This window comes from Dama dama, chromosome 9, assembly GCF_033118175.1.
Source record: "Dama dama isolate Ldn47 chromosome 9, ASM3311817v1, whole genome shotgun sequence".
Taxonomy (NCBI): domain Eukaryota; kingdom Metazoa; phylum Chordata; class Mammalia; order Artiodactyla; family Cervidae; genus Dama; species Dama dama.
In genome coordinates, this window is record NC_083689.1 from 49,030,112 (window position 1) to 49,052,272 (window position 22,161).

General features: G+C 37.6%; 1 protein-coding gene across 4 annotated transcripts in view; it reads left to right on the forward strand.

Moving 5' to 3' along the window:
* The window catches only part of PCBD2 (pterin-4 alpha-carbinolamine dehydratase 2), a 44,497-nt gene that overhangs the window by 16,730 nt on the left and 5,606 nt on the right, over nt 1–22,161 (forward strand). Inside the window, exon 1 of one of the 4 annotated variants that reach the window (XM_061151338.1) lies at nt 7,998–8,109. The exons of 2 other annotated variants lie outside the window; for them this stretch is intronic. The gene's annotated coding sequence lies outside the window, so the exon portion shown is untranslated. Of the gene's footprint in view, nt 1–7,997; nt 8,110–9,694; nt 9,820–22,161 lie in introns of those variants that run through there. One more of the 4 variants, XM_061151337.1, reaches the window with a different exon arrangement.

The window sequence follows — 22,161 nt, forward strand, 5'->3', positions numbered from 1 at the left end:
CTTTCAGGTTAAGGACCTGAGGAAGTGAGTGGTCAGAAGTGACATTTACTGAGTTGGGTAAGTGTGGCAAAGGAACAGGATTCGGGTGCAGGGATCAAGGTTTCTGGCTTGGATATTGTTCAGTGTGAGTTGGTATGAGACATCCCTAAATCACCTCCAAGAAGGTAGCTTTATAGGTTGTAGGTAACTGGGGAGACATAGATGTGTATGGAACCAAGCCAATATAATAGATGAGGTCACCCAGGCAGAAACTGTAGTGTGAGAAGAGGCGAGGGCTCAGAACTCAATCCATTAAGGGGTTGGGTAGAAGAGGAGGTGCTGGCAGATCACTGAGAAAGACTTTATAGTGAAATAGGAAGACAGTCAGGCCAGTGTTGTACACAGAATCCAAAGGAAGACGGTGTTTTAAAAGGGAGAGTGGAATCAGCTCTGCCGACACTCCAAGTAAGGTGAGTTCTAAAAGATGATCACAGATGAAGCATCCTGGAGTCATCCGTGGCCATCAGAAGGATGATTCAGATAGGGTGGTGGGTGCAGGCCAGCCTGGACAGGAAGTGGAGCTCACGTGCCTTATACAAGTCTTTGAAGCCACAAATGTTAGTCTCCTGTCTGTTCTTTTTGTCTGTAATTCAGCACTTGCATGATCTTATTTGTTTGTGGTTTTCTTTCAGCTTTGTTTGATACTCAACCTGTGAATATTAGCACTGGAAGGGATGAAGCAAATGAGGCCTAGGGGTGAAACTGACAGAGAACCAGTGGCAGAATTAGGATGTAAGTGCAGCTTAGATCATGTAACAGAGGAATGCAACTACTTAGCTTTGTCTCTGTGCATCTAACGTGTAAGTACCTTGAGGGCCAAGGCTTGGGTTGTACTTGTGAACGTCTCCCACAGTGCCCTCCTCGTATCATCTAGGTATTTTGAATCCACGCAGCCCCTTGATTGGGCTCTTACAGGTGACCCTGGTCAGTGCCCTTAGCCTCAGGGGAACATAGTGTTTTTCATCTTTTTGTCTTCTACAGGTTATTACCTAAAACTCTCAGCAGGGACTTCTCCTTCTCATTCCTTACTCCTAGACATGATGTTTCTGAACGGTGACCAACTTATTGGCCCCTAAGTTGCTGTGTATGATGGGATGCTCTTTAGGGCCATGGTGCAGAGCAGCACTGATTTGTGCCTTTGTTCTACAAGCAGTTTTAAAGTGTTGGAGAAGAGAGAGGTGGGAGGGGGGATCGGGATGGGGAATACATGTAACTCCATGGCTGATTCATGTCAATGTATGACAAAACCCACTGCAATGTTGTGAAGTAATTAGCCTCCAACTAATAAAAATAAATGAAAAAAAATAAATAAATAAAGTGTTGGAGAAAGAAACAGGCCACTTGTGGCATCTCTAGTAAATCACCTCCAATAAGGAAAGTCTGGGGTTGGCACTTACTTGATATTTTGGCTCCACAGTTCAGCCACACACACCCAGACTTTTATAAATCTTGGTGTCCTGAGGGACCATGGCAGGTTCTTCCAAGACCTACAGATGTCACAGTGCCACAGGCCTTTTACCTGTTATCAATTAGGCACTCATTTCTGTTGCCAGACAGTTCTTTTAATCTCAGATCCCTTTCCTTTTCTATAGCCACTGGTTCAGCCCTCTTGGCCGATTTTCTTTTCTTTCTTTCTTTTTTTTAAGTCATAACTTGGTGGTCTTCCAGATAGAAAAGTTTTAAAAATTTGATACATTTTTTAATGTAAGCATTTTTTGATATAAAAATGTTACTTTAAGGTCATTCTTAATATTGACAGGTAATTCTAATATTGCATTATTTACCTGAAATGCAGCCAAGTCAGTTTTCTTTCTGACAGTTTGGAGAGTCACAAAGTATTTTATGAACCAGTGAGCATTTTCTAGGCATTAGTAGCTCATTGTTGGGTGACCTGGGAAATAACGTAGGTGGTTTCATTGAAGTTTCCCAGCAGCCTTGTGAGTTTGGGTATAGGAAGCCCAGTTTAGAAGTGGTAGGAAGGAAGCTACTCAGACTTACAGAGGAAGCAGCAATGAGCCATCCTTCCAAGGTTTGGCTTCCTACTTACTCTAAGGCCACAGCTCTTTTCTAACCCAAGTCTGTGTTTTGAAGGATTGTGGAATAATTCAAGATATGGATATTGTTCTATTTAGGAACATCCTAGACCTTTGGATGAACAACTCAGCTGTTCAAAATTGAGTCTGTTTCTTTGTTGTATTTAAGAAATGGTGTTCATTTTGGAGGGCTTCAAAGAGGCAATATGTTCTTTGCATATTTTAAAGGAAAGGGTAGGCAGCTACTGATAGGAATTTGACCTGTAAATTGCTACATGGTTCTGCATGCCCTGTCCTGAAAGCGTTAGTTGATTGACCAGTTATTTGTCCTAAGTCAATTGTAGATTGGGGGTCAACTTCTACCTGGAGGAGAAAATCACGTTCAGATAGAAGGTCTGCAGAGAGCCTCTAAAAACTTAACTTTGCAAATTAGCACTCTGCATGGAGAAGATACACTTCTGCATTGAGAGATGCCAGCTTTCTGATCATTCAGCTGTGGATACAGATGTGTAGAAGAGAGGGCCATTGTAATTCTAAATGTCTTCATCTATGATTCTGTTATGTAAGCTAGAAAATGAGTCTCTTCCATCTTCTTATTTGTTTAAAACTGTAAGCTTTAAATAGAAGGGTTTAACATTTATGGATTACTCATACCCCACAGAGATTAACCAGGCCACTCTCTCTTACGGGAATGATAGCACCCTGTTAGGTTTGTGTGGTTTGTTTAGCTTATTAATAAATACATTTTTTTTCCTGATTGCATAGTATGTTTTGTAACTTTGAAAACACAGTGAAGTATCACGAAGAAAAATATGTCTTTTGCCCACTTACGAAGCAATATGCGTGAATGCGTGTTTTGTGAGTATATATGTATGTACATGGTGGTGGTTTAGTCACTAAGTTGTGGCCGACTCTTGCAACCACATGGACTGTAGCCCACCAGGCTCCTCTGTCCATGGGATTCTCCAGGCAAGAATACAGGAGTGGGTTGCCATTTCCTTCTCTAGGGGATCTTTCCCACCCAGGAATTGAATCTGGGTCTCCTGTATTGCAGACAGATTCTTTACCAACTGAGGTATGAGGGAATTTCCTGTGTATGTACATATGTTTATATATATATATTTTGAGTCATATTGTGGACACTTTTCTCAGTCACTTTTTTCACTTCATACATGGTGAACATTTTTTCCTGTCAGTAAAATATTTTGCTTCATGATTTTTAATGGTGGGATATATAGAGTATTCCATTGAACTGGAAGGCCCTGTTTAATTTAACCAGTGCCTTTCTATCATAACTAACCTCATAGCACAGATGAGGCTTGGTGAGCCTACCTTTTCTAAATGCTCCATATATTAATAAATGCTGTCCATTTATCACAAGAGTATCAGGGTGTCATACCAGGTTCTTCTTGCTGAAGGTACCCAGGATCTTCATGCCCACTGAAATCAGGCATAGATCCATTTATTTGTTAAAGTAAATAGAAGTCGTCATCTAGAGTGCATTGATCTGTTGAAGCTAAAAAAATCAAGCCCTTCATGAAGTTACTTGAGAAGGTCAGAAGGAAAATGTTTTGTTATAGGGCTTTATAGCTAACATTCTCACAGCTTAGGGCAATGGGGTAGGGAATATTTTCATAGAAATGTTTCTCTTTTAGAGATTTTTTTTTTTTTTTCAGATAAAGAAGGCTTGTTTAATTCGGGAAGAGTTATTTCATAGGAAATTAAATCTTTGTAAATCCTCTATCACATTTCCACACTTGCCAGTTCTCTGGCAAATGATGGCTTTTGAGTGGTTCAGAAAGAGTTTCTTAAAAGGGAACAATTGTATATTTTATACATATTCTTTTTATTTTTGAATTGGGTAGGTAAGAGAAACTTATGTTTTCTCTTTGTATTTGTCTGTAGTGATATTGCTGGTTCTCAGACTTGAAATAGTGATTACTTGTAATGCTTTTTAAAAATTTCACCTGATGAGAATGTTTTCTTGGACGTTATGAATGGCTCCAAAGAACTTTAAAAACCCAACCAGTGATGTTGGCCAGGCGCTTAGAGATCAGTAGTTGTTACATCTTGGTTTGGTATGCTTAGTGGTGTCTAATCATGTTGTGTGCTTGGGAACCATGAAAGAATTTTCTTTTCAAGTCTTAGTGCATCATTTTTCCCGACATTGATCAAAGGATGGAACACTAGTATTGTATACGTAGCCAGGGTATTCATAACTGTCTTACATTCTTAATCTTTTGGCTATTTGGTTGAAATATATCTACGCCTCTTAAATATTGAAAGCATAATATCTTTTAACCTACAACTGCAGAGTTAAAATGAATTTTATGTGAAATATTTAGTTGTGGACCACATCTTCAGCTTTTTATATGCCACAGTGGTCTTGTTTTTTTCCCTTCCATTGTCTGATAGTGAGGTCATTTTCAGTCCTCTGAGAAATTCTATTCCCAGCCAGATGCGGCTCATATATTAAAAGTAGCACCTGTGGCTAATATCACAGCAGCTTACCATAAATTTACATGGTAACTAGGATTATATCTGTCAAGACTGTTAAAAAACATCTAGATTTAATTTGATTTCCAGTATTGTAGAAGCTATCCAACATTTTGCTTCATAACTATATTTTAAAAGTTAAAAATCACTCCATTGTTAAGTTTTATAGCACTCCTAGTGCCCATTAAGTTGATTTGTTCAATGGAGGTCAGAGTAAAGCAACTTGGCTACATTAAGATCGGAAACCGACCCATTTGTGACAAATTTAGTCCTTTCGTGTGAATCTTCTCAGCGTCTCTGCACTGATTGGATTCAGGTGTAGCTTATGTCAGTAGCATTTAACCTCAAAAGAATGAGCCATGTGATTGGGTTGTTGTAAATTATGGAGCATTTTGCCTTTGCTTGTTTAAATGTAACTGTTGACTCTGCTGCCCATGCAGACTCTGCTCCACTGCATCTGCCTCTAAACGAGTAGTTTGGTCTTAAAGACATCTTGGAAAATTGCGGTACATGCCCTCGCTTCTTTCCCTTCTTTATGTGACCCTTCCTAAACTGTTTTATTCCCCATTATCCTTTGAGTCATCTCCCACATGTTATGATTTGCACACCTGCAGTTATAAAATTATTTTGGGGTGTCATTATATCATGTTGTTCACCAACTTTCCAGCATTTATGAATACAATAATGATTCCTTGTAAATCAAAATAATTTACAGGTTACAGAGAATCTGCTCCTCCGAATAAGAATTGAATGATGAATTTCTTTAGTGTCCTCCCATTTGAACATGGGTCCTTAAAAAGAAACCGGTAACAACATATTTCTTGGTATTTGTGAAAACTGAGCTCACAGAGCAGAACTGAATTAAAGTGTAAGTTGAACCTTCTGGACATTTGTTTTTAAGACATGTAAACAAACTTAAGCCAACTAAGAAATAAGTAACATCTCTTTCGGAATCAATAGATGTAATTGCCTTAGTACTAATCTTGCTCCTGAGTGAGAGAATCCTAAGCATGGACTGCAGGTGCGGTGCATGCACCTGGGCACAGGGTCCCTGTCCCTGAGTGGGCGTGTCCCCGAGTGGGCGTGTCCATTTTAAGTTGAAACTCAGTGCTGGCGCACTTCCTGCTCTGTTGGTAACCTTTCTGGAGGGAAGTCCATGAGCTTCTTTGAGCCTGAGCCTCACCAAGGAAGTGGAATGGTGGCCAAGAATTATTCTGCTGAAAAGGTTGTGGTGATGGAAAAAATGATTAGGAGTGAAGATAAAATTATATATATTTAGTGTGTTACCAGGTGTAGTCAGTCACATAACAGTAAAAGAAAATGCCTTAATGACCAATTTGGAAATACTTTTTTGTGTGTGAATTACACATCTCTTTTAAAATTTTTGTACTTGGGATAAATTTAGCTCCTGTGGTAACTTAGGTGCTCTACTTATGAATCTGGATTGCTGTTGTGTCTGTGGAGAGGAGGGCTAAAAGTTTAAGATGAGTATGTCCAACACCGCTCACTAACACAGCCTCTCTTGATTGCTTCCTCTCTACCTCCTTTACTTCCTGCCAGGTCTTTATGGTTGACTGTCTGCCCTCTTCCACCACACTGTAAGGTCCTTGAAGGGCTAGAGTCTAGGAAGGTGGTTGGTAAATGTGCACAGTCCCTACTTTCAGAAGCAGAGTATTAGGGAGATTCTGAATCTTCTAAATATGTTGAAGGTTTTGTTTTCAGATCCTGTATAGAAAGCAGAAACATAAGAAATTGGTAACTTATTTTGCTGACCATGTTCTCAGCCTTCCATTGCAGTTAGTAGCACATGTATGATTTTGTTTCTAAAAGTGTCTGTGGACACCCTCAAGGGGATGGGAATCATGAGATTGCTGGCCATGAGGCTACCCTTGCTATATAGCCACCTTCAAGATTTCTGCATTTAGTCTGCAGAGGGCCCAGGAGCTGCATCTGTCCAATGGCCAGAGATGTAGCTTTAGAAGGCTGATTTTGAGAATAGAAATAAAACTGACTAGAAGACCTACTTGTTTTCATTGAGAAGTGTTTCTCCTCAACTCAAAAATGAATTAAATCCTAAAATAATCAAGGAGGTGCACAGTGTCGACTTTTATCACCCATTAATGCCATATTACCTTTAAGTGGTTTATATATGAGAGAAATGGCTAATTTAAAGCCAAATGAACCAACTTTATAGCATTAAATATATATAAAGTACTTTCATATGCACTGGTTTATAAGGCAACATTTAGCTTGGTTCTTCGATAAGTAACAGCTCATTAGAAAATGAAAACTGTTATTAACTGCTTTTTTACTCAGAATTTTTTTAAGCCATGCAAAATGGTATCATGTAATTGGTTTTTCAGATTATAATATGTGAGTAAATTATCCATTTCTTATAATGAAATCCTCATTTGACAAATTTTGGCTTTTGTAATACAGTTGCTATTGGTGAACAGATAAATTCATTTTACATGAAAAAAGTTCTCATTCATCAAACATTTAAAAAATGTATGTAACTTTTCCTTTACTAAATTATTAAAAATAAGTTTCATTTCACAAACAAGGACTTTGTTATAATGAGACCATGCTATAAATCTAATTTTGTAATATTCTGAGTCTGTAATTAAGAGTGAATTCTGCTGGTAAATGTTGGGAAGAGGCAAAGAAGAAAGTTATAATACATTCCCTATTTACAAATTAACCATTACCTGCCAAAAGCACATCAGACCCACATAGCGGACATCCGCTAATCCAGTGGTTAGCCGTTCCGGGCTCTAATGCACACTGTTTTACACGTTAACGGTTTTGAAGTTCCAGGCCAAAGCTGACCTTTCACATGTGCTCCGTTCACAGTAGGAATCTCCACTCACTGCTTCCTGTCAGAATGGATTATGGTGACATAGCCCAGGGCTCACTTTGGCTGCAATTAAGTTTTTGATCAGAATTATTTCGTTCACAAACAATCACATTTGTTAAAATGTTACATCTGCCCTGAAAACCACTGGCAGCCTCTCAGTTTATCAGTGTGATGTGAGTGTAATTCTTCATTTGTTTTTCATAAAATGGCAAGCCATCTTATGTATGTTTGTTTTTTTTTTTTCTTTTGCTGGTTTCTGCCTTTCATTTCATTGGGTTTGGAAGGAAACTGTGTCTTGAAATTAGTATGAATCTGCTCGTAGACTTTGGGAATTTGAACGGTTTTGGTGCAGAACAAAATTATCCAGTTGAGCCAAGACTCAAATATTATTTCCAAAGATTGTTACTGGTGGTTCTCTTCCTCACATGAGGAAACGTTTTAGCTCTGTGAGTGTAGGGTTCGAGGTTTTGATTCTGGTCTGCAGTTCCTGGAGTGTTCATGCCTATGATGTCTCTGCCTTTTAGTGTTGATCGCCATGAATGTTTCGAGGTCCATCACTACTGCCGTAGATGCTGGATGCCAGAGTGAAATCAGCGGTGGCTGTCTGTCTTGCTGCTCGTGGTTCTTTGACTAGCTTTTAAAAGTCGTTTTCTCACCAAGAAATGGCAGTGGAGAGATACAAAAGTAGGTTTTTTCCTGAACTGACCATTTTATGTCTATAGTAGGGTGTGGGTATCAGTGGGATTTTTGAATTTTATAGCTGATTTTCACTCTTTGTTGAGTGTTTGTCACCCTCCTTGAACCTCCCACTTTGGAGAAGACTGTTTGCATGGTAGTTTTGTGTGTTGGGTGGGGTACTTAGGGAGCACATTGGATTAGAATTTGACTTAGAATGGAAATTAACCTTTGACTCACTTCTGTGTGAGGGTAGAGGCAGAAAAGTGGTGCTGAGTGGAAGTACTGTGGGGTGGAGGGGGAAGGAATAGGGTTAGGAGGCTGTGAACTCAAGGATATTTAAATGCTGTCCGAAATTCAAACATTTTGTTTGGAAGTTTTAATTACTTTTATACACACACACACACACACACACACACACACACACACATATACATATACATATATTTAGAGTGCTTTTAAAGGAACTTATTACCAACTTTTAAAAATTGGAAAACCCAAACTAATTCCCATTTGTTTTGCTGTAAACAAAGTCATTTCTTACTAACTCATAAAGTTACAAGTGGCAAAAGAAAGGTGTTGCAAGAAAAAGAAAAAAAACTCTTTATTTAGCTTTAATTTTTAAAATTTTAAAAATAGAACCTACCTATACTTGTTATAATAATTTGACCTTTATTTTCTCTTTTGTCAGATTTGTGAGCAGATTTTTCTTAAATTCATTATTATGTTTTTAGTCTTTCAAAAAAGTCTTATTTGGAATATACCTGATCATATTTTCTGCTTAAAGGAAATGTATTGGAAGAAAATACTCAATAGTATTGAATTTTGAGAGAAAACACCAGCCTTGAACCTTCTAAAATAGGCATGTATGTGTCTTTTCATTGTCATTAATCAGTATGGCCCTGCCTTCTTAGAAACTAGTACACAATAAGAAGGTGGCCAGATGATTTTCTTACATTCAGGTTTTGTTTTTTGTTTCTTCTTCTTCTTTTTTTTTGTTGAGATTCTGAGATTTTTAGAACCTTATATCCATAACCTGTTAATGCCTAAATATGTGAGGGTCATCTTTTGGGTCATAGGAAACTTTCTCATTTTTGAAAGGAGTTTTACCCACACCTGAGGCAGTCAGGAGAAAGAGTGATGCAGAGTGCCCCAGTCTGCCAAAACACAGAGACTACTTAAATCCTGTGCAGCATCTGCCATGTGTCAGCACAACCTCTCGGCCTAAAACTTTCGATGCATCTAAGGAAGGAAACAGAAAGTGATAAATCAGAAAACAAACACACACAGGAAGGTTCAAAATTCTCTGTGAAAGGCTGAGACAGGTATTTGTGACTTGGTGTCTGCTCTCACAGTGTATGAAACTGAAAGATAAATTAAACACTTAACTACCTTAAAGTTTTACTGGAGCTTGTAGAAACACTTCTGCGGTCCCAAATAGGTCATTTATGCCAGACAGAGAACCCTAGCTTCTTTCGTGACTACCATGAAGAAACAAACTCTCACTTCCTAAACAAGATGGTTGCTGGCCTAGGAAAACCCCAGTCTCTGCAATGAGAAGAATCTTTTCTATGTTTTGTTAATCATCAGGGAACACAGCACTTACCTCCTTATGCTGGTTGCCAAGTCACAAAGTGGGAGGAGCCCTGCCGTCACTGGTCCACCCTCTTCCTCCTGCATGAGGAATCCGAGGCTGAGCGGGAGAAGTAACTATTCAAGGTGGGAGTGTACATTTTCCTTTCTGGGTCTTTCTGTATCACAGGACTTTTCAGGCACTTTCCCATAACATACTACGTGAGTCCAGATAAGATTTAAAGTTAAAGCAGCACACCTTTTTTTTTGTAAAGAAAATGAATTCAGGCTAAAAATTGTAAAGCATGCTTTTCTGAGCCTTGGGGATTCAGGCTCTAGCAACTCTGACCATGTTGGTCTCATGGAGGATGGCTCTTGGAGTTGCTCATTTCTCTCAGAAATGAGAGAAATAAACCCCCAGTTTATTTCTGGTCTCATGCCCACCCCCCATATTTACAGATCAACATATATTTTTTTGTTTTGTTTTACTGTAACTCTGGATTTGCAACCGGCCATAATTCTCAAGATTTCCATGAAGAATACAACTCAGACCACCAGGGTAGGCATGGCCCCAGGTTTTCACTGGGTGCTTGAAGAAGATTAGGCAAACCAAGAGGGTAATGGAGACTTTAACTTCATTATGAAACTCTACCAGTATTATAATTTTGAAAACTTAAGATGCAGATCATTTCAGAGCAGTACTCTGTTTTCTGAGCACTAAAAACAAAAACATAGAGAGCTCTTTTGTATCCTGACTCATGGACCTTCTCTCCACCCCTCAATGAGTAGTCCTCTCCTGGGCAGATTGGGGCCTGTGTGAAAGTTGGGTAGTGGGAATTTTCCTGGTGGCCCAGTGGCTTGTGCTCTCACAGCCGAGGGGCTTTGGGAAACTAAGATCTCACAAGTCATACGGTGAGGCCAAAAAAAAAGGAAGAAGGTTGGGTGGTGTGCCCACAGTCACATGTGTGGCTGGGAGAAATATTTGAGGGTAAGACCTTAGGTCCCAGAGAAGTCTGCTCTGGGGATTGATCCTTCCACAGGGCACACTGCCTTCATGTGGGAGGATTTGATGACAGTGCCCCTGACGCTTCCAGGTCGGTGGGTGGAGTGTCTGTTCCAACACGTGCAGTTGTCATGGTGTTAACACTGCAGATGGTGAATACCTGAACTAATCAGTAGCTTTAACAAATGCTCAGCTAAAGAAAAATTGGTTATACAAGCTAATGTTTTCACTGGACTTTGGGGAAAAAGGGGGTTAAAAAAAAGACTTCTCATTTGTTGCATAAACCTCCAATTATACAGTTCCTCAATTTTGCCTCCTCCGAAACTTCACAATGTGTATTGGTAAAGCATTCGAAGAATCTTTTCAATATCTTGTAATAACCTATAATGGAAAAGAATATGGAAAAGAATATATATGGACACACACACACACATGTATATATGCACAACTGAATCACTTTGTTGTATAGCTGAAACAAATCTACTTCAATTTAAAAAAATGTTCAGAAGACTTTGCTTAGAAAGATATATTTGTATATGTGTCTTTTGTTCTACATGATTGGACCATTTACGTGAAATAGTTTTTATAAAAGAAAATTATTCATTCTATGTGGAATTACCCATTTTATAAATGAAGAGCTTCTAAAAATAAGAAGACCATGGAGCCACATGGAAAATGAGTAGAATGTTTGAATATTATAAGATGGTTCAGGATCCACAATAAAAGAATACTATCATGACAGTGATTGTGGGAAAAAGGACACGAGGAAAAAAATGAAAACAAAATATATGGTAATTTCTTCTTTTTCTAAACCTTCTATAATACTTTATTTTTCTCTTATAATTAAGTTTTTAGAATAAAAATTACAGGAAACTTGGTTTTGCTATCATTAGCATTTAGGTAAAAGTGAGAAATGGAAAGAATATAATCTGATGTTAGCGATTGGTCTTAAACACACACGAAGCGTTCGGAGTTGGGCATCCTTGTGTTGCAGGCCGAGCCTCACTTTTTGTTAGGTGGCTGCCTCCTCTTGCGACCTCAGTTCTCTTCTCTGTGAAATAGGAAGGGTCAGTCTGTTTGTGGAGTTGTGTAAATGTCTGGCCTGGAGTGTTGGTTTTTTTAAGTGCCCTTTGGGTTTTTCCCTTTCCTTCTTTATCCAGATTGGAACCGTGAGCATCAGTGGTATCTCAGCCCCTGAGATACATTGGGATTCCTAGTCAGTGAGAAGTAATTATGTTCAGAGGGTGCTGTTTAATCAGAAAGGAGTCTATTCAGATGTATTCAAGTAACTGATAAAACAATTTATGGTTAATGCTGAAATAATCAGAAAGTAATCAGAGATAAACTGTTCCTTGTGTCTACTAAGTACTGCGGCTATTATTATTATTTTAAGGTTTATTTTTTGGAAGTATAATTGTTTATAGTGTTGTGTCTATTTTTCATGTACAGCACCGTGACTCAGTTATACATATATATGCTTTCTTTTTCATAAATATTCCATTTTAGTTTGTCACAGGATATTGAATGTAGTTCCCTAGGCTGTACAGTAGGACCTTGTTGTTTATCCACTCTCCATACAATAGTTTGCATCTATTTAGTTTGCATAATCCCAAACTCCTAATCCATCCCTCCCCCACCCTCTTCCTCCTTGACAAGCACAGGTCTGTTCTCTATGACTGTGACTCTTTTTCTGTTCTGTAGATAAGTTCATATTTTATTTTTTTCATGGAAAAACTTTATTTTAGATATGGCAGCATTTGTGTCATATTTTAGATTTCACATATAAGTAATATTATATTTATTTTTCTCTTTCTTACTTCACTTAGTATGATAATCTCTAGGTCTATCCATATTGCTGCAAATGGCATTATGTAATTCTTTTTTATGGCTGAGTAGTATTCCATTGCATGCTGCTGATATTATAATTAGCTAATATTCTTTTTTGTTGAACTTCATTTTGTGTGTTTGTGAACTTCACTTTTTGTGTATGTGATTGGTACACATCATCTCCCTGTATCCAGATGGGGGAATCTCAGCCTAGGCAGGACATATAGCTTGCTCAGGGTCTGGGTCTAGAGCACAGGTTTTGAATTCTTGGATTGATATTCTTTCCATCTCATTGTATGCTTCTGTTACAGTAGATGTGTTTTTAAAATGTTCATTTCCTCTGCAAAACAATTATAAAATGTAAATAAGTTAACCACGCTTTATGTGTTTCCCTGTTGATGGACATTTGTTTTTTCTGATGTTCGTTACTACAGTGAGTTTTGTTAACAGGCATCCTTTTATTTCCTTGTGGACAGGTGTGAGAGTATCCTTAAGGTATAGATCTAAAAATGAAATTGCTGGGACAACCTTCTGGTATACAGATTAATAAAACATTAAGGTTCAGGATTGTGTGAAGGACAGGACTTGGAGGCATTCACATAGAAGCCCAATGACAAGGCTGTTTGTCGTTAAAGAACCCCACCCATACATGAAGCCAGTGAAATCTGTGGTGACCTAAGCCCTTAAGACCTCAGAGCAGTAGGAGCTGGTTTTGAAGTGGCTCTGGAAATCTGGGGAAGGTGTGCATAAGGTGCAAAGATGGAGCACAAGTGGGGCTTCAGTCCACCTACTGAGTACTTCAGGGCAGAAGAGACCCACTTTTAACTGAAATTCACTGTTGAGAGCATTAACTTGGAGTGTCATCCATCCATGATACAGATTTGTAACTTGCTACCTTACATGTTTATAAATGTGCAAAGGTTAGGTTTAAACTCGTTATTTTATAAATGTCTGTTGCCTGAAAAACGATATTCCAAAAGGATATTTTCCCTTTAATTTCTCAAATCAGAAAGCTCCAGATTGTGATGGAAATGTAACTACTTGCTGCCTCCTTCCCTCTGAAGATCTGTGTGGGAGAGACTGAAAAATGGTGCTAGGCAGTCGGTTGGCTTCTGCACATTACTTGAAGTAGATGTAGTGTGGACTTCAGTGGGGCTGGGGTTGGGATACAGATGCTGAGTGTCTGCTAGTGCTGTCTCATCCAGCTGGCTTTAAGTAATCTCATTGCTTTCCGTGGAAGAATCCTATTTTACTCTGGTCTTCATGGGCAAAGATAATTATATATATTTGCCTGGGTAAGCAAATCGATCAACTTGTAATAAAGTGTATCAGACCATTTCTTTGGCAGGACCAACCAGAACAGTTTGTGAAGCAGAGCTGTTTCCAATGGAGCATGGAAAGCTTTGAAAATTCTCAGTAATAGCAGAAAGCAATATTTGAAACCACCCTTAAACAATTGTTTGTTTTCCTCTTTCCTAACCAAGTTTATAAAAATTTGGTCAGACAGGCGTTTTGTTTTGATTTAAAATATTTTCAGTGAATTGTTATCTGCCGAATGCACATGTGTTCCTGCACTTTTTCTTTCATGACTGAAATTTAAACCCTTCCCTGAAGTCCCCCTGAAAACCTTCCTCTGCCCAGTAAGGTTTGCGTATGGGAGGAGGGTGAAGGGATTGGGACCCTGGAGAAACCTTGCTATTTGAAATCTGCCTGTGCAGTTGTGTACCAGAAATGGCTGTGGTTAGTGCCGTAAGGGCTCTTTGTCTCTCTCCTCTACCAGGATTCCTCACCCCCGAAAGACGTTGGTTAATGTGGGCATTTCACTTCGGTTAGTCAGATCATGAGTGCCTGTGAGCATGGCAAGAGGCGTGATTGAAGCATTTATACCAAGTTGGCTCATAGTAAGCCGCATAATTTGTTTTAAAGAATTACCTCTTCAGTGACATTATATATATTGGAAAAAAAAAAAGCCCAAAGATTGTGGTTTGTAACACCACACCTGGTCCACATTGTACTGGATGAATCCATATTTGCTTCGCTGTAAATGATTTTGCGGGTGGAATTCCTGGATTGTTTTGTGTCTTGTAAGCCCTTGACATTGTACTGGTACCTGTGCGCGCACAAACCTCCTGACATGGGAAAGGCCAGCTCAGCCTTCCACTGAAATGCAGGTTGGCTGCATTTATTCTGCATGTTCTTAGAATGAGGAAATGATATGACAATAAACAGAAATGCCCTTGCTGAAGAGAGAAGGGAAGCTGGTGTTTATCTGGTCAGGTGGTTTAGATTAGCCATGATGCGGCTCTGTATTATGTTACTTTAAATCATTGTGTCCCAACAGGACATAAATTATGAAGATTGTTACAGTATGTTTCATCCTATGTAAGATCAACAAATTGGAATAATTTTTTTATAGGAAAATCACAGTGCTTTTTGGCAAGACTATTGAAGCCTTTAATTTGACTTGAGTATTTCTCAAATATTATTGCCTAATATATAAAGTATGATTTGCATAAGGTATGAAATAATAAACTTTTAAAAACAAAAGGGAAGAAATTCTCTTTAGCAGTTGCATGAAATGGCAAAGTGCTCTCACTCCATCAGGATCCGTATGCTTTCTTTGTCCTCGTGTCTTAAAGCCAGTTTGCGGTCCTTTCCTCTGATGCGATTGTGAGTGGGATCGTGAGCGCAGGTCTTGGTGCAGAGATGAAGCTTTGCTGTGTGCTGTCTGCCCGCCAGCCCTCACCTGCACAGAGAAGGCAGCTGCTCTGGGGTGGAACTGTATGGGAGCCTGCTCTAAGGTGGAGAAAAATTTTCCCATTTACATACGTCCAGGAAAACAAACCCTTTTTTTCTTCTGTTCAGAACTTTGTGAATTAGTTTAAAAAAAAAAAAAAAAAGGCAAAAAACAACCCAAACCCCAAAACTGTACTTGATCAACAACTAAAGTTAAGGTAATTTATGTAAGAATATTACAAAAAGAATTCATTTAAGTAAGCATTTATTCTTTTAAATAATTCTTCTCTTCATTACTGGTTTTCTGAGTTATTCACCTTATTTGTGAATTTTAAACACAGAGACCGTTTTTCATTTGTATTCGGGATGCATCTAAATTTATTTGGCTACCCAGAACAAATTTTCTAGATTAAAAAAAATAGCATGAAATTACTTGGTGTGGGATTTAAGCAAATTGGAGCTTTTTCAGTGTCCCACAGTAGTACATTTTCTACATGTTCTTATCAGACCTCCTTACACTTAGAGTGCACTTAAGAAGTAGTAGAGCCTCTGGTTTACAGAGACTGGGAGAGGTGAGACAGATTCAGGATTTGCTCAAGGCCATAGAATGAGAGAGAGCTGGGGTTAGAACTTTTTGGAATATGATGACACCTGCCCCCAATGCCCCCCCCCCCCCCACCGCCCCCGGCTCCCCAACAGACCTTGTGATCTTTTGATACCAAAAATAGGGTAAGTGCTAAGTTTTTTCTACTCTTTGAAGTAGAAAAAACTTTTTTTTTCTTTTAATTCTTTAGTAATACTGTTTAGAACATAAAACCAAAAAAGTCCCTAGTTTCATCAATAAGGGTAGGAATAGAGCTCTCCTTAAGCCTCATCATAACAGATTGAGGATAAACTCGGAATATACTTGTGGTTTGCTTCAGTTCAGTGTCTGAAGACTGACAAGTTCATGGACCTTTCCAAGTTCATAACCTGTGTGTGCACTTTGAAACAAATAAATACAGACGACTTATGGGATGGTCTCTATCTGCACCGGGCTTCTTCAGGATTGGCATCGTCTTCTGAGATGTGGGTCTGGCAGACTGTTTTCTCCCAGTGATTCATTGCAGCCGTCTATCACTGGATGTCCTCTGTGGAATGATCAGGATGTCTGATGGGGCTTGAATAGTTGCGTGATATATTTTTCCTACAGAAAATATTGGCAAGTGTTGCTGAAACTGTACTTAAAAACTCTTACCAGGAGACTTGATTCTGTTTAAAAATAGTGAAAGAAAGGATAAGTATGAATTCACTCATGCTGTACAGACCTTTTTATACCATCGGATATTTTGTGATGTGAAGTGGAATGAAACTGTTTTACAAAATGTATACTGCTTGTAGAAAATGTATTTACTGTACCATTAAGCCAAATTAGATACTACTTTGTTTCTTTAAAATACTTTTTGAGTGCCCCCACCCCCGGATGGTGGGGGATCAGGTGTTCTTTTGCCCTGAGCCCTTATTTTCTTCCTCCACCCTTTTGGTTGTTGTTACTGGATCTTGACTTTCAGATTAATTTAGCACATCCAGTTTGGGCAGAAAGAAACCTTTTTGCCCTTTCTCTCTTTCTCTTTTTAAAATTAAGTGTATATATATATATATATACATATATATATATACACTTAATTTATATATATATATAATTTATAATTTATATATATAATATATAATTTATATATACATATATTATTTATATATATATATAAAATAAGGCAAGGCAGTTTCCCATCAGATATAAACTGAAATTATATTGTGTAAGTACTAGTTGCATCTATTAAAAGGAAACAGTTGATTATAAAGAAGAAAAGATAGGGAATAAACTGCTATTTTGCATATTATTCCATTTAAAAAAATGTATTTGGCCAGATACTCCCCATATATGGTTTGGATGCATGACATTGAAGCCTAGGGATATTTTTTCTATATAAATTTGAATTTTTATAAATTTTATGATGATCACAGTATAAAGGAGTGTAAATTGTAATTCTTAAAGGATTGCTAAAACAAAACAAAAAACTTTGGTAGTCCTTGCCATACTCACCCTTTGTAAGACTCCTGAAAGCTAACAAATATGGATTATCAGCAGATTAGGGAAGAAAACCTCCAAAAGAACTTTTCTGAGGCAACTGATTGGCAGTAATGAATAGCAGAAGTGAACAGCAAGGCATCAGAAGTTATTTTGACGTTGGTGAACTTGATGTAAATGGCTTCTCGGGTGATTTTGAAACCATTGTTTCTGTCTGCTTTAGGGGGAAAGGATGGATAGAAAACTGGTGAAAAGTACTGATTCCAGGAGAGCAAAACTAACGGATTGTGAGAAATTCTAGAGGGAACTAATCAGACTGAGCTGTTGGTCTGCCCAGTAGTAGCTACTGATGACATGGGGACATATAATTTAAATATACGTGCAGAGGAATTCGTAAATGAATGGTGTCTTTTCAGGGGAGAGGTATTCTCGGTGAGTGATCGTCTTGGTCAGAATGTCTTTTTGGCACAGAGAGCTGTGTGAAGCCTAGCTATTGTACTTAGAGAACGTTCACTGAAAACAGAACAGAAATGAAGGGCTCTTAGGTAAAATTGTGTGTACAGGTGTTTATGTTGCTTATCTCTGCTGCCTTGAGAAGAGTGGATTCATGCTAGTAGACCTCTGTCAAACAGTCATCTCCCTAGCCTGGGAATTCAGGAGGTGTTTACTAATGTAATTATAAATCCTAATTCTGCAAAGAAAACTATTTTGCACCTTGTGTTTTCATTTAACGGTGTGTATTGACTGATACTGTGTAATTAGCTAAAAGAGCTGCCTTATTTTTTCCAAATGGCTGTTTAAGATATGATTATTGCAAAAAAAGAAAAAAAAGATGACTGAGGAACTTATTTTTAAGGCCCTAAAAATATTATGGCTCTGTGAGTACAGCTTTCGAAGGTAATATTTAGAAGTATGTGCTATCTCAAATGGTGTACTTATTACCAACAGCTGAAAGGGCACTCATTCAGCCTAGGGCACAGCAGAGCGTCTGCTCATTCAGTAGCTTGTGGACATTGTCTTAAGAGCTTGTGGAAGCCAGTTTAATTTCAGAGTTCGATATTCTTGGCCTGGGTTATTGGAGATGTTGGGCTCTGCAGTGGCTCATGTGAAAGACAGGTAGACTGGAGGCCCCGTGTTGGTGGGGGTTGTCTGCCCAGACACTCACACGCTGGACTGCCTAGGGGATAGTCCTCAGGCAAGGCCTTTTGTTTGGCTTCTCAGGGAGATGTGAGCCACCTGCTTGGCTAAGATGCTTACTGACAGATTTCCAGTTCCATTGGAAATCTTCTTTTGAGGGTACCCACGTAGAGAAACAGTTTTAAATATGTTGCTGGTTTTCTCAGCCTTGCAAAGGTGTATTTCTTTGGCCTTTCTATTGTTCTTGTACTGAGTTTGAAAAGAAATTCTTCCCTTCCAGAGTGTAGATACTATAATGTTGAAGTGTTGGTGGTGATGATAATTAATAGTAGCATTAACTGAGCACCTAGTAGAATGCCTGTCATACTGTAAAGTCTGCTACATGAGTTATCACCTTTTTACGTACAGGGAAACTGAGGCTCATTTCACATGTTAAGTAATTTCTCTGAGGTCAAATAGCTAGTGAACAAAAGAGCTAGACTTGAACCTAGGTCTCTGACCCTGAAGTCTCTGCTGTTGACCACTGTGTCAACTTATCAGTGACAGTTTGGAGAAAAAAAACATGATCAAATACATCTTTGGTTGGATCTGCTCCGCACATTTCTTGTGTTGTTAATTGAGAATATTCTTCTGTTGCCTGCAGATTAAGATCTGATGTTCTCTTTGCAGCAGCTGGAATAGTTGCCCATGTTTTTTAGAGAAAGTCATTGAGAGACATGAAGTCATATTCTAGGGCAAAGAAAGCCTTTCCTTGGTGTACCAAGCAATGTTTATGTGATTGATCAGTCATCAACACCAAGAGAAGGTCCTATCCTGTGACATGTGCATGCTTGGCAATGATCTTGCTCTGCATTTTGCTTAATAATTTTCATTATTTTTAATTAAAGTTGAAGAAGTGCAGACTCCAGCTGAAATTAAGGTAGGTTGTGTTGCCGGAATCTGGTAATTACTTTAATTGATCACAAGATAGTTTCCTTGATCACCAATTAGACTAAATTGCCGATCATGTTTCAAGACGTGAAGAAATGCCCAAACTGATTTATGTAATAGTGTTTTCATTTCTAATCAGACATAAATATCGTTTCCTTTCATAGCAATTGTATTTTATATATTAAAAAAAAAGGGTTATAGGCCTACAAACATGAAGGTGATTCATAAACAATAGAGTTCTAATTCATTGAATTAGTAAAGGAAGTATTTAGAGGCTTAATGGAGATTGTACTGGGGAAATTACTTTGGAGTTGCTGGTGCTCATTTTCTTAGTGGGAGATGTGTTCTTTTTTAGTGTGTAATTAAAATAGTCTATAATCAAAATATAAAAGGCAGCTGACTTAAAGAACATATCAAAGAGAATTGCTCTGAGTAATGACAGATTCATATTGGAAATATGTGCTAGAAGTTAAGTCTTAGAACTTTAATAAATCATACATGTTATTTGGACCAAAGCTGTGTTTTAAATTCAGGGTGCTGTTAAACATTTCACAGATCAATACAGGGTTTTGTTTCGGTTTTGTGCATCTGATAGTCTTTCATATTTTCATGGAGTAAACTGAAACAAAAGGAACTTTAAGAAAAATTAAGGTTCCCAAAGAATACTTGATTTGGGGGTTCATGGAAAAATCTTTTAATTGCTGATGGTTTGGAGATTTCCAAATGACAAACTTCATTGGCCCGATTTACTGTGATTGTAATGCTTACATTCCTTAAAATGGCAGAGTGACTTAAAAAGTCATACTTCATCATGCATTCATGGACTTGTTCATAAAACGTTTGTAATTTGCAATAGAGGAAAGACTGAAACCATTATCAGCCATTATATGCTATTTGTTGGACATATGTTTGTTTGAAATGGCCGTGGCTCAACAGAATATGGCTCATAGACAAACTATGCTGTAAATTGGCACTAAAAACCCACCTAAACAGGTAGGCATATGTTAAGAAGTTAATGTGAGCCAAAATATTTTAATATGAACCAGGTTACATACATTGCAGGATCCCAGTTCCCTTTACAGTGAGACCTTCATTTGCATGGTTTCCTCATTTTTTCCCTAGCCAGCTTTAAAAATAGGTCATGTATATATTGGTTCAAAAGTTAAAAGGTACCAAAAAGTATAGTAAGCCTCTTCCTCTTCCTATTTCTGATTCTCGACCATCCAGTTCTCCCTCTGCCCAACCCCCATCACTCACTGTTACCAGATCCTTATGTATATCATTCCAGATATATTAATTCACATGGTTTCTTTTCTTTTCTTTTTATACAACTTATAGACTATTGTTATCCATGTTTTTCTTGTTTAGTAATATATCTTGGAGGTATTTCTCGTCAGAGGATAAGTAGTTTTCTCCTTCTTCTTAATGGCTGCATAGTATTCCAGTGAATAAATGTACCATAAAATATAGTTTAATCAGTTCTTTATTGATGGACATTTGGCTCTTTCAAGCCTGTCACTGTGAAAGACTGTGCTGCAGTGACCATCCTTGTAATTTATGTATGGGTATGTCTGCAGGAAAAATTCCTAGAAATGGAATTGCTTGGCTGAAAGGCATAGTCATATCTTCCTAAGGGCATAGGCATTTTTAATTTTGATCTTGTCGTGTTCTCTTCCATAGTGATTATTAGATTAATTTATTTTCACCAAAAATATATGGAAGTGCCTTTTCTCCTGTACCTTCACTAATAGAATATTATCAAACTTCTTGATCTTTGCCAAACAATAGATTTAACTTAGTTCCCCACACCCTGACTTGTTGAGATAAAATTGACAAATAACTTTAGTTTTTAGTTTGTACTTCTATATATGAGATTAAGCAATTTTTATGTTTAAAAACTATTTGATTTCTTTTCTATTAGCTATTATGTCCTTAACCATTAAAAAAAAATTGCATGTTTGGTCTTTTTCTTATTCGTCATATCTCTTTACATGCTGAGGAAATGTGTAGTGTAAATAAAGTTTGTCTTTTAATTTGTTGATTTTTATTGTCATACAGAAAAATGTTTAATGTAGTAAGTTTTATCTTTTTTTTAAGTAGTGGTTTAAAGTTTTCTGCATGTAGAATTTATACATTTCTTCTTAAGTTTTACTCCTAGATAATTTTCGGTGCCATTTTAGGTGGGAACTTTTCTTACAGTATATTTTCTAATTCATTGTTTTTATAAGAAGACTAGTGACTTTTGTAGGGGTGGGGGGCTCATTTATTTTCTACTTCAGTGGGAATTCTTCCAGTGTTTCCTTGTTAATAAAGATGTTGCCTTTTGAACTGAGAATATATTCTCTCATTTAAAGAGGAGCCCATATGTTTTTACTTCATTAAGAGTTTTCATGCATAAAAATATTGAATTCATCAAATATCTTTTTAGAATTTATAGAAGTCATATATAATTTTTCTCTTTTGATTTATTAATGTAGTAAATTATATGAACAAGTCCCCAGTATTGAACTAGCCTTGCATTCTTGGAGTAAATCCTGTTTGCTCATGGTGTTTTGTTCCTGTATACTTGAAGTTTGATTTATTAGGATTTCAATTAATATGAAATCTACAGTTTCATTATTATGTACTGTTTATATGAGAATTTGGAGACAATGTTATTATAGTTTAGGGAAGTAATTTGGAAATATCCTTCTTTTTCTTTGCTCTGGAATAGTTTAATTAGTATTAAGAGTTAACTGTTCCATATAGGTTTGGTGGAATTCCTCTGTGAAATGATTGGGAAGTGTTACTT